The 13,858-nt window shown below is 37.6% G+C and overlaps 1 pseudogene; it reads right to left on the bottom strand.

Annotated features, from left to right (window-relative positions):
- Positions 1 to 6,494: 6,494 nt before the first annotated feature.
- LOC118593585 lies at positions 6,495 to 6,648 on the bottom strand (annotated as a pseudogene).
- Between the last annotated feature and the right edge of the window lie 7,210 nt (positions 6,649 to 13,858).

The raw sequence follows: 13,858 nt of genomic DNA, 5'->3' as shown, positions 1-13,858 counted from the left end.
TGGCTGGAATGAGGACTGTTACATCCTATGGTTTCTGTTTCTTATGTGAGAAAAAAAATAGAGCAATTTACCTGCTAAGGTTGGGGCGGGATCACAGATGGGGAGAGAAATTCAGACAAGCCAATCTAAAGTCAGGTAACCTGGCACATTGGAATAGTTTCAGTGAATTATCACAGTTGGGTAAATGTTGAAAATAATGTTACTATAATCATCATTTGCTGTTCAAAGAACACTGTGTTCTCAGTTCCATCAAGAAGAATATGAAAAAGCAGACTTTGCTTAGATAATTTACCGTCTTTGTAGTACAAGGATAGAAGATCAAAGAAGCACTAACATGATGATTACCCAGGGGTGTTACACAGTGTAGAATGGCACTGCATAGTACTTCACAGAGAAACAGGAAGTTTCAAGAGGGAATGAAGAATTCATAGCTATCTACCCTTCTCTTCATCAAAAGAAAGATCAAAGCACTAGAGGACATTACATATTAAAAGCCGAGTTCAGGAGAACTCAGCTTGACCCCTTTGAGGAAAAGCGGAGAAAATGTGGCTCTAATAAGTCTAACCAAGTGGCTGAAGAGATGGCTCAGGCTAAGAGCACTGGCTAATGTTCTAGAGAGCCAGACATCTACACGGCGACTCGCAGCTGCCTGGAACCACAGTTTCAGGGGATCCGATTCTGTCTTCCGGTCTCTACAGGTTCTGTAAGCATGTGGTTCATATATATATACTTACATGTAGACACAGCCATGTAAAATAAATCAATTAATCTTTTTGTGTAAAAGGTTGGCAGAAAATTTAACAGTTGCCTCCCTATAGACCCCACCAGTCATCCTTGTTACCTCAGAAGATGACAATCTTTCTACTTTGTCTCTCCTGCATACACTCTGATTTGTGCTGCCTGTATTAATGATAACTGTTTTCATGTAATTATTTATATATCATTTTGCATCCAAGATAGCATGAGGAAAACTCAGTCCTCCCATAAAATTCCTAGTTCCTAAAACAACTGTACAGTAGAATCTGCAACCTCTTCACCTTTATATTCTTAAAAACTTATTGTCTATCAAAATTAATACTCTTTTTTGTAATGGATATTTTTAAATTATGTTTTGAGGTTTTCATATATAAGCATTGTATGTACATCATTCCTGCCTTTCCTGTCCTCTAACTCCTCCTGTGTCTGGCCTCCATTCACTCTCAAGTTCATGACCTTCTTCTTTTACTATGTAAAGAAGTAAATGAGTAACCCCAAGGCATGAATGTGAGTAAAAATGAGGATGGGATGTCACACTGTTATTTTACCTTTGATTTAAAATTAACGACATATCAAGGACTCTTAATATGTTTCAGGTACAGCTTTCTGTGTTTCATTCAAGTACAGTTATTTTTTCAAGAGAGAAATATTTTCTAGGGACAAGATAAGATGTATGTACTATGAAGTAAAAAAAAGGGCATAAAAAGTTGTTGCATAGACTATGTTTTTGTTACTGAAGGTTAACAAGAAGAAGGGATACTTATTCAGATGAGAATGGAAGTTGCATGTTAGTGTCATCCTAAGGTAAGTGATGGATTTAAAATGAGGAAAGAAATGAAAAACCAAACCAGAAAGCTTAAACCTGTTTCAGAAGGTCCAAGTAAGTCATTAACAGGTTTCTGAGATAAAACCTAATGATGCTGTGTATATGGTTAATTTAACCAAAATTAAAGGATATTAAAATTTTCCCCAAAGTAAAAGTGTGTTTTATCAGTCAATTTCCTGCAGACATGAGGGTCAGTCTTTACTGGAGGTCAGACTCTTTGACTTAACTTTTAAATTTGGCTTTTCTTGTTCACAATAACAGAAGTAAAATGCAAGGATTACAAGAAGGCCCAGGTAAACAATTATAGACCCAAGAACAAGACTACCCAGAAATAAAACACCACGGGGGGTGTGTGGGGGGGAACACAAGGCTGAAGAAAAAGGATTTTTAAAGGGATATGCTTGCCATTATTGTCAGATGTTTGGGCCACAGTATTGGTGAAATTAAGGCCACTCCACGTAGTTAAAAGGGAGGTTTATTTTGTGGGGTAACTTACAAATGAAGGGATAGGTTGTAGGGTCTGGCAAAGGTATGGCGCAGTCTGGCGGTGTTCTCTGGAGAACTCTGTCAGTCTACCTCCTCCATCCAGCATCCCAGCACCAAGAGAGAGAGACCTCCTCTCGATCCTGGGTCTTTTGCTTCCTCCTCCGCCCCGCCTTGTGGGCGTGACCATTACCGAAGGCTCAATGGGGGTTGGAACTTCAAGGCCAATGCTGGGATGGCTATCCACTACACCACAGAAAAGAATTCCCCTCAGCAGAGTTCAAATAACTAGGACTTGGATCTGGGCCCTCTGCATAGAGGAAAAACTGTGAAGGATATGTTCCACCTTCCAAAGGGAAGATAAGCCTTCACTTCAGATCGCTAGCCTTCAAGAGCAAAGCCACAAGAGCTTCCTAGGTAAAAGTTCCACTCAGACAAACATTGCAGACAAACACCTAGGCAACTTAGGTGACTCTTATGTAACAAGTGAAAATATTTTTTTTTTCAACACTGGGAATTTTTTCTATGCCTTCATTGATACTTGTGAACCCTTTTCTAAGTGAACTTTGGAGTAGGGATTACTGATGGGAATGCTCCAAAACCAAAGGAATTATTTGATGTCAGCCCAGCCTTTGTAAATGCCCTGCACACAGCTTGATAACAAGACACTACTTTGCTCTATTCTACACTATTCTAGTCATCTTGAAATTGGTTTGGTACCATTAGCGTATACAATTTTGTAACAGCCCAAGGTTTCTCACCCCCAAACTCAAGAGTAAAACTGCTCCATACCATCTCCAGTGCAAGTTACAGAAGGATGACTTTCCTGGGGAAATGCATGGTCATGGCTTTCCTGGTTTTTATCCTTTTCCGGCCTATTGGTTGACACAATCACATTGCTTTTGGTTGGACCCTGTGTTTTTAATACCCTTGTAAAATCTAAAACTTCCTGTTCAGTGTATCATCCACATCATGGTGAAAATCAAAGTGCAATATAAAATGATGGAGGTTGTAGAGGGTGAGCAATAGCATTGGCAGCAGCCTGCTTTGATTTTGATTTTGATTTTTGTGGCTGAGGAATGTCTATGACCATTTGGCCAATGACTCAAAAAGATGTAACCCATTTCTGGTACAGGGAGTTTTACTTGGTAGCATATAATGTCTAGCTGGGACATTGTCTTGACTACTATATATTAACTCAAATTAAATTCCTTTCACATATATTTATCTTTTAGGAAACCTCTATGGTAGGCTTCTACAGGGCTTTTCATGAGGTCTTTAATATTAGCGATCCCTCCTCATTTTTCCTCCTTTACCCTTCTTTCCTGTCTCCTTTCTCATTTAATTCTAATTTCCCCTTATTCTTTTATTACACTATAATCTACTTCCCCTTTCTTGGAAGACCCACCTCCTTTTCCCACCCAGTCCCCTTCCTAGCTACCAAAGCTCAGTGAATATTCTGAATGAAGCAAAAACAGCTAAAGATGAAAAGCAAGTATCTACATACATGAGCAAGCATGCAATGTTTGTCTTTCTGGCTCTGGGTTACTTCACTTAGGTTGACTTGTTTCTAACTCCACCCACTTATCTGCAAATGTCATTTTTGCAATTTTCTTGGCAGTTGACTATTTCATTGTATAAATGTGCTATATTTTATTACCACCCATTTATCAGTTTGTGGACTTCTAGGCTATTACCACATACATATGTCATCAAACATGGAGAAGTTAAGCTAGTGTCCAACTAGAAACTTCACCTACTTACTAGCATTCATATTGCTGGAAAATAGTATACACACTGCCAGAGGAGAAACATAATAATCAGTCTCATGCAGCTATGAACTCTGAGCTATGCAGTTGACATGCCTGCAAGATGTACTGGTTCAACAGTGGCACAAATGTCATGGGAATAACCAACCACTTTCCTATTGGATTTAAGGTCTACTCCATTAGATGGAACCAATACCTAGCATTGTTAATGAGGTCAAGAAGCTGAGGCTAGACAGGTCATAGGCTCTAGGGAAAACCTACTACCATTATTCAGCTTAATGAACATTATAATAAAATGGCTCATAATGCCATATTGATATATCCATAAATAACTATCACTCAGCTTTCATCATAGAAGTGCCTTCCTGTAGTAAATAGTAAATAGAACCGTCTGGTAGTAAATAGTAATTAACTTAAAGGCCCCACAACTTAACTATTTGCAGAAAATGAGAGATGTTATAACATTCAGCTATAAATTGGATGCCATCATCAAACCCCTCCCCTCAAGGGTTGGAGATCTATGTGAGAGAGCAGATGGAAACATTCTAAGAGCCAGATGTGGTAGATAACTCCAAGGAAATAGTGTCTTTCAGACACAATAGGACTAATGTACATATGAATTCACAGAGACTGTGAAAGCACTTCCCCTTTTCTTTTTTTCAAAAAGCAAGTCTTTAACTTTTATATAGTAAAACTTTAGATAACAAAACAATTATCAAGCAAGAATTACAGTTACAATATTAAAGAAGATATCCTATCTATCTTATATTTGTGAGTCTAAGGTTTTATATCTAACTTATCTTTTATTATAATTGAGAAAATTATAACTATCTAGTCTTCAACCACATCAAAGACCTCAGAAGGATATAATATTACCTGAGAACTGGGAGAAGGATGCAAGCAACTTTCAGGAGTCTTGCAGGGTATACAGAGAAAGCTGGCAGCCTGGACAGTCACCTAATGTTCCTTTGTAAAGTTGGGGCATTTGTCTTCAGCCCACAGGGCTAGAGTCTCTTGGTCACTTTTTTCAGTGTCCTGTAGAATGTCTGTCAGTTTCCTCTGCGAAGCAGGAACCTGAAGGACCATTTTGTTAAGCCAAGTTCAGTGGTCATCTTTCTATGGGTCCTGCATGTCCAGTTGATCAAACAGTCCAGGCAAGAACAGTTTCTTGCCCAAATGGCTATTTTTGCCAAGGTGAAGATAAACTACATACAGAGTGTCTTCAATGCCCATCCTCCTCTCTGAAGTAAATTGGTGCTGCCATGAGCAGACATGTCACACTGTCAAGAAAGTCTAAATTTTTAAAAATATTTTAAATGCCATATTCTGTAGGTCTTTGAAGTGTTTGAAGATTACCTGTCTATCTGAAATATCTCTGTGTATACCTAGAAAACTTAACTAACATGTTACATACAAGTTTGACTACCATAGATGACTAATTATTAATCTATTTTAATTATCCATTATAATTTAAATGAGTTGCATAAATATAATACCTCAAACGAGAGTAGAAATATATATATGTACAGTATAACAAAATTAACTTTAAGTTTGTATCAATAGACTAAAATCTATACCAATATAAAACATTTTAAGTGAGTTGTTCTTTAAAAGTAAGTTCATTAATCTATCCTTTCATCCTATTATATCTATATCATATCCCCTTTTCTTCTTTAGAAAGAGGTCATATTTATAATCAACCTGATTTAAATAAAATTTTGGTTTTTCTCTGTCTCACACCAGAGGGCTCTTCTGACTGCGGACACAAGAATCTCTTAACCTTTTCTTTTAGCAATTCGCCTGGATTTTGAGGAGTAAGGCAATTCCATCTCCAAAGCCAGCTTGATAATGTTGAGAATTTGGGTATAGTTTTTTTTACTACTTCCTGCTGGAGGGGGTGCTGTATCTTATGGGGACACAAAGAAAATTTTAGGATTATGGAGTGGGGGTAAACCTCTGAGCCAGTTGCCTTGAAACCATTTGGGATGTTGGATCATCTGGGCCATGGTGTCATCAGAGACCTTTCAGGTGGTCTTGGCTGATCAAACCTGATGTATCTTAATCTGGAACAAATCCACAGCCTCTGGCTTTCTGTGAAAACAAAAGCAGAGACTCTTTTCCAAAGCAAAATATCCTTATATCCAAATTTTGAAGTCAAGATACCTTTAAAATTTATATATTTGTTTAACTCAACAGCTTTTATGATCAAATCTTTTTCTGTAGTCAAAAATCCCAAAGACAACACAAACCAGATTCTCTGTGTAATATTCATCTTTGTAAGACTGAAATGCCGCCGCTGTGGCTGCTGGCTCTGCCCACCTCAGCTTCCCAACATGGAGGTGGTACAGTTTACCACCAGGTCTGGGTCTGGAGCCATGTGTACCATCAACTATCAGAAGCAGTTCTATCAAAGCAGTGCATAGCCCAAAAACCTTTTTATTTTTATTTTTTATTTATTTATATTTTAACTAGCAAAGGCTAAATCTACCACGCAGCAGAGTAAAGTGCTGCTTGTAGACTCCTCATTCCCGCCACACTGCAGGTCAGACTCACAAACCAGGAACCCGCCATAGTAGCTCAAACTGGTGGGCTGCCGCTAACTTGAGAGAGACAACTAGGAAGCTGTTTTTAGCTCTGTTTTAGAACCTTTTTTTTTTTTTCAGGGGAGAGTGTGAATGCAGTCCCCCACTACCACAAATTATGCAGTTGAGTTTCCAGCATTTGGGGAAATCGCAGGGGTCAGCACATCCGGATAAGCCTAGCCCTGGGAAAACCACCTTCATGATCATGGTATCTCCCCTGCCAGGTAAGTATTTAGAACCTTTTTTTCTCAGGTTTTAGGTGGAAACTCTTGCCAACATGTTGGGCGCCATTTGTAGTTGGAGACCTTCTCTCCAGCTCCCGCCAAGCTCTGTTAGTCTAACAACCCACTTATAAAATAAACACACAGACACTTATATTATTTAAACTGCTTGGCCATTAACTCAGGCCTACCATTGTCTATCTTTTATTCTTATATTTAGCCCATTTCTATTAATTTATACTTTGCCACATGGCTTGTGGCTTACCAGTACCTTACATCTTTCTTGTCATGGAGGTGGCTGGCAGTGTCTCTCTCCTCAGCCTTCCATTTCCCACAATTCTCCTCCTCCTAGTCCCTCCTATCCTATCCTTCCTGCCTGGCTACTGGCCAATCAGCACTTTATTTTAACCAATCAGAGCAACACATTTGACATACAGAACATCCCACAGCAATATGGTACTACTGAGTAGGGTGTGTGTGTGTGTGTGTGTGTATGCTATCTCATTGTTCCATAACCTATCTAATATCAGAATTGTTCGAAAAATGCTGAAATGGAATCAGAACCTAATTTAAGGATATATGCCAGAAGTAGTAACCAAGAGAACTTCCTTGTACATATAATATCATCAGTATGCAGGAGCTCCCAGGACATATTACTGAATACTTCCATATAATGCACAGCAGAACAATTCCTTGCTGTTAAGATGAATTTTCACATTTTCTGTAGACAAGAGAGGTCACATAAGGTTAAACATGTAAAATACAAGTCAGATTGTTTGGGGAGGTGAATATGATCAAAGACTATCCTAGACTCCTGAGTCTCAGCATATTTTTTACTCAGATTTAAGTCTGGTTCAAAATTAGCTACATGTTTTAGTTATGTTTGCATTTTGAGGTTTAGGTTTTATTTTGGAATGTTATTGAATACTGAGTTCTCATCTGTTTTTACTTTATTACATTATCTTTACTAGAATGATATTTTTCTTCAAAGAGTATTTTAATAGTTTACAACCTTGTTTTCAGCTAAACATTTTAAGCCACAGTAAATATTTTCAAAATACTGTAATTTAAAAGAATGTTTTAAAGATAAAGAATCACCAGGGTCAACAAAATGTTCCAAACAAATCTCATTTGGGTAGTCTAGATCTGGTTCCCACTTCTTATTTATGCAGACTGTTTGTATGCAATTTTCCTTTCCAAAGCATGTATATTTTATTCTGTTGTTATGATTAAATTTACTCAAATATAATATGATGAATAGTCTTGCTCTAAGCTCTGATCCTTCACACCTCTTATTCTGCTGTGTAACCATAAAATTAACATATCCATAAATGATAGGAATTAAATGTAAGGCAAACTCTCAACTTTCAAGCATGTAAAGTATTAATAGCACCACTAAATTATGTTTGTGTGTGTCATCAAAATCACAATGATTCCTGAACTAGTTTGCATGATATGGTCTACAATATTCTATCAAGAAAGAAAGAAAGAAAGAAAGAAAGAAAGGAAGAAAGAAAGAAAGAAAGAAAAGAAAACAGAAAAAAGAAAAAAAACCACCAAAGTTTTCCTATCTCTGATTGACAGACAAATATGTCAGAATATTTTCTGGGAAATTCAAGTGGGAGATGATTCTCTTTGCCTAGGAGTTCCATAGGAAAGCATTCTTTCTGGAGCATTAGCTGATTTCTGGAGGCTTTGAATCATTGGGCACAAGGAAAGAGCAACTTTACCAACAGTTACTTATGCATTATGGCTCATTGTCCCATTGTGGTCAGAGAGCCTGATAAGAACAGAGCAACAGGCTGAAGAAATGATAGAAGGGTTGAATGGATTTTATTAATTTGATGGGGGGGAAATACAGGAAGAAAATATGGAACAGAAGTATAAGATTTATAGGCACAGAGAGAAAGGGTATAAAGCCAGTTGTGCTAATCCTAATCCCTGCCCCTCCTTTGGTTGTATCCCTCCCCTTTCCTTGTTCCCAATCACTCCCCTTTCCTTGGTCCTGATCCCTTCTTGTTCCCACCCCTTTCCTTGATCCTATTCCCTTCACTCTCCTTGATCTTAATCTCCCCCCTTTCCTTAGTCCCAATTCTTTGCTTTGTCCAAGAGACTCCAGACCTTAGAGTTTGATAGAACGAAGGACACACTGTTATTTTGTTGATTGTTTCCCCAGACAGGTTGATGTAAGAATATAACAAAAGCAATTAAATGAGATGATTAAATAATAATTCATTATAGAGATACATTATCCAAATCTTGTACTAGAACTAATAAATGAATTCAATGGCGTTTCTGGAAACAAAATCAATTCACACATTTAAAAAAAATAGGGTTGGGGATTTAGCTCAGTGATAGAGTGCTTGCCTAGCAAGCACAAGGCCCTGGGTTTGATTCTCAGCTCAAAAAAAAAAATCTGCTGCCTTGATTCCTGAAGATTTTAAAGTAACTTCTTAATAAGGGTACAAAAATGTAGATTTTTCTTCTTTTGAACCTTTTATACTTGCTCATTAATCTTTCTAGTGTTAAGAGATGATTTGTCTTTTAAATATGTATTTACCCAAGTCATCAGAAATACTAAGTGATTTAGGCTCAGTGTGACATCCAGAACCAATCTTCTCATCAACCAAGCTACCAAGGGCAGGAAGCAATCAATAGTTCTATCAAACTGGAATGCCTGTGAACTATAATAAGGATTAGCATGGCAAGATATTTCTAAATTGCAACAGTGGCACTCCTATATTGGTGCTAGGGAACAACTGCGTAATTGGTATTATGGTCTGCTCAGTGGGAGGAAAATAATGCGCGACACTATAAATATAGACTACTACATGAGGCCAAGGAGGACATGGATCTTTGAAGAGAACTTTCTTCTACCACTTTACCACCTTATCATTCCAGCACAATTTCTAACCACATTATAAAATTTATCCTTCTAACCAGAGATAAGCATATCTCTCACCCCTCACCAAAGCAGTTTCTATGTGCAGTAAATTGATGATTACAGAAAATCACAACTGATTATAATGCAGAGATCAATAGATCATGGGGAGCTCAGTCCAAATGATACATCTACAACTTTACATCTGCACCTAAGGCTCATGGAACATCATTGATGAAGGGGAGGGGAGATCATAAGACCTAGAAGATCAGAAAGCATGTTATAAGTTGTATCCTTAAATGACAAGGAAGCTATCCCTGTAACATCTCAACAATGTGATTGCCTAAAGAAAACCTGAACAATGATAATATCAACAGACAAGGAAAAGGGAAATCTAAATGAGTTCTATCACAGATGGAGCAATCTAGGTCACTAATGACTGCCAAGAGATGGAGAATTAGCTACTCTTAGGGATGAACCTGTTGTATTGTGTTCCTCCAAAATATTGTATGTTCCCTGAAATAAACTTATCTGGGGTCAGAGAACAGACAGCCACTAGAGACAGAGCCACAAATGGTGGCTAGAAAATGGGAAGAGTAAGACATAGCAGAAGTTGGGTGGTGGTGGTGCACACCTTTAATCCCAGCACTTGGGAGGCAGAGCCAGGTGGATCTCTGTGTGTTCAAGGCTACTTTAGAAACAGCTAAGTATGGTGACCCACGCCGTTAATCCCAGAAACCCAGCCTTTAATCTCAGGGAGTGATGCAGAAAGTAGAAAGATATATAAGATGTGAAAACCAGGCACTAGTGTTAGTTAATTAAGCATTTGGCTGGTTTAGCATTCAGGCTTTGGAGCAGCACAGTTCAGCTGAGATTCACGTGGAGGAGGACTCAGAAGCTTGCAGTCTGAGGAAACAGACCAGCTGAGGAACTGGCGAGGTGAGAAAACTGTGGCTTGTTCTGCTTCTCTGATCTTCCAGCGTTTACCCCAATAACTGGCCTCAGATTTTATTTCATTAATAAGAACTTTTAAGATTCATCCTACATGAACCCCTCTAAATGGTTATTCCAAATAAAATGGTCAGCCCTAAAATCATAAATACACAAGCCAAGCTAAATGAAACAAGCAGGTTGTGTTTATATGTTTATGTGTGCATATATACATGTATATATATTTTTTCCCTGCAGACATGATTTCATTCTTATTTATGGCTGAGTAGTGCTGCAATGTCTACCTATATACTGAATTTTCATTTTTAATTCAGTTTTAAAATATTTATAATTTCATACACAAATACTGTATTTTCATAATTTATATAACTGATCCTATGTCCCCTCACTCCATATCCATTTTATAAATTGCTCTATAACTATTATTGTGTATATTTATACCTTCTGAGTGCATTTAATATTGCTTGTTATATATGAGTTTAGTGTTGTTCACTTGGGATTGGGTAATCTATCAGGAAGTTTGTCCCTGGAGAAAACTGATTTTCCTTCCAAACATGCATTGATTTTCCTGTAACTCTGCTTTTAAGGGCATGGCATTGTGAAATTTTCTCCACCCATACTGGCATATCGACAGGTATACTGGTTTAGTAAATGGGCAGCTAGGGAAAGAGTCACATTTCAGACTTGTAATAGATCATCAAACATTCCTAGCTTTTTAGACAATGAAATTCATATATTTTAGGTTTTATTAGTATTTATTGACTGAATAAATAAATGGGTTTGTTACATCTTTGTTTATAAACACAATGTACTTTTATCATAATCACTACCACAGCCCTCCTTTACCGGTCTGCATTGATTTCCAACTTCTTCCCCCAAGAGCACCACTTCTATATCTGTATGCAGCAGAAAGATGGGTCCTGTTTTCGTATCCATTCTGTTAGTCTGTGTCTTTTTATAGGTGAATTAAGTCCATTGATATTAAGGGATATTAATGACCAGTGATTGTTCGTTCCTGTTGTTATTTTTATTTTTTTGGTGGTAATGTGTGTGTACTTCTCTTCTTTGGGGTTTACTACTGTGGTGTTATCTATTGCCTGTGTTTTCATGGGTATATCTGCCTTCCTTAGGTTGGAATTTTCCTTCTAGTGCTTTCTGTATGGCTGAGTTTGTTGATAAGTATTGTTTAAATCTGGTTTTGTCTTGGAAGGTCTTGTTCACTCCATCTATGATGATTGAAAGTTTTGCTGGGTATATTAGTCTAGGCTGGCATCCATGGTCTCTTAGTGTCTGCATTATATCTGTCCAGGTCCTTCTGGCTTTCAAAGTCTCCATTGATAAATCGGGTGTTATTCTGATGGGATTGCCTTTATAAGTCACTTGGCCTTTTTCCTTTGCTGCCCTTAATATTCTTTCTTTATTCTGTACATTTAGTTGTTTAGTTATTATGTGGCGAGGGGCCTTTTTTGGGGGTCTAGTCTGTTTGGTATTCAATAGGCTTCTTGTATCTTCTTAGGCATTTCATTCTTTAAATTGGGAAAGTTTTCTTCTATGATCTTGTTAAATATATTTTCTGTGCCTTTGAGTTGGTATTCTTTTCCTTCCTCTATCCCTATTATTCATAGTTTTGGTCTTTTCATGGTGTCCCAAATTTCTTGGACATTTTGGGTCATGACTTTGTTGGTTTTAGTGTTTTCTTTGAATGATGAATCTATTTCTTCTACCGTATCTTCAACACCAGAGATCATCTCTTCTATCTCTTGCATTCTGTTGGTTATACTTGCCTCTGAAGTTCCTGTTTGTTTACTCAGATTTTCTATTTCCAGCATTCCTTCTGCTAGTGTCTTCTTCATTTTTTCTGTTTCCCTCTTCAGGTCTTGGACTGTCTCCCTTGCTTTTTCATGATTTTCTTTCAAGGACTTGTTGTTTTCTTCTGCTTTAATTGTCCTTTCCTCTAGTTTTTTATAGTGTTCTTCCCATTTTTTGTTTGTCTGTTCCTCTACTTTATTTTTGATTTCTTCTATATAAGGCTCTAGCCTCTTCATGATGTTACTTATAAGGTTGTTTTCTTGGTCCCTAATGATCACGTGCTGCTTCCATATCACCTTCATAAAGATACCAACAATGGGGTTTTCCTGGTGATTGTGTCAGGAAGGTTTTCCTCACTAATGGAGTCAGTTTCATTTAAAAGGAAACTACGGAGCATTTCCTTGCCAAATGCTGCCAGGTAGTGGCACCTATGAAAGAGAAAGCAAGCACTGGTCAGGTAATCATCTCAGAAATGTTGTTCTGTAGAACTTCATGACATGAGTGACTTTTAAGCCAGTGCATCCAGTTTATGATAATTTGTTATAGTGGTGCTGACAGATAACTATCTTCATTGGTAACAACGTTAAACACAATTACTTTTAGAATTATTTTTACTAGTAATAGTAAAACATTTCCTTGGCCTTTGAATAACTGGTCTTTTTTTTTGTTGTTGTTGTTGTTGTGAGCCTAGCCTTTAATGGCTGAACCATCCAGCCCAAATAACTAGTCTTTCCATTGCCTAATCTTATATAATAGAAGGTTTCACAATATCTGCTCTGTTTTGACACCTACACTTTTTTTTTTATATACAGTGAATGGGACTGCACCAAGAATAAATGACTCTCCACTTTCTGGCTAAGAACAAGTGAAACTCTTAATGTCACAATCCTAGATTTGACTTTTTACTACTGCTATATAAGATGACATCATTGAGAGAAGTCAGCTGTAAGACATGAGACTGCAAACTTTTTTTAAAAAAGATTTATTTATTTATTACATATACAGAAGAGGGTGCCAGATCTCATTACAGATGGTTGTGAGCCACCATGTGGTTGCTGGGAATGGAGCTCAGGACCTCTGGAAGAGCAGTTGGTGCTCTTAACCTCTGAGCCATCTCTCCAGACCTGAGACTGCAAACTTTTTTTTTTTACAACTTCCTGTTATTCTATGATTATACTATTACAATGAGTATTTTTAAAATCAAATTACAAATCAGTAAGTAATATCATCCAAAAGGATGATATTAACCATGTCTGTTAAAAAAAAAAATCACTAGGGGCTGGCTGGCAGAATGGTTCAGCAGGAAAAGGCACTAACTGCCAACCTGAGGACCCAAGTGCAGTCCACAGGACCCACGAGGTAGAAGGCTAGTACCTGCAAGTTGTCCTCTGATCTACACACTTGCACCATGGCACACAGACACCAACAAATGAAAAATAAATAAATGCATGTAGTTTAAAATTTTTAAATAGGGGGCTGCAGCAATGGCTCAGCAATTTAGAGCACTTGCCAAGGATGCGAGTTCAAGTCCCAACAACCATGTAACACCCATGTTGGTCAGCTCACAACCATATAATTCC

This window comes from Onychomys torridus, chromosome 11, assembly GCF_903995425.1.
Source record: "Onychomys torridus chromosome 11, mOncTor1.1, whole genome shotgun sequence".
Classification (NCBI taxonomy): Eukaryota; Metazoa; Chordata; class Mammalia; order Rodentia; family Cricetidae; genus Onychomys; species Onychomys torridus.
The sequence above is the reverse complement of the archived record's forward strand: the minus strand, read 5'-3'. Positions and strand labels throughout refer to the sequence as shown.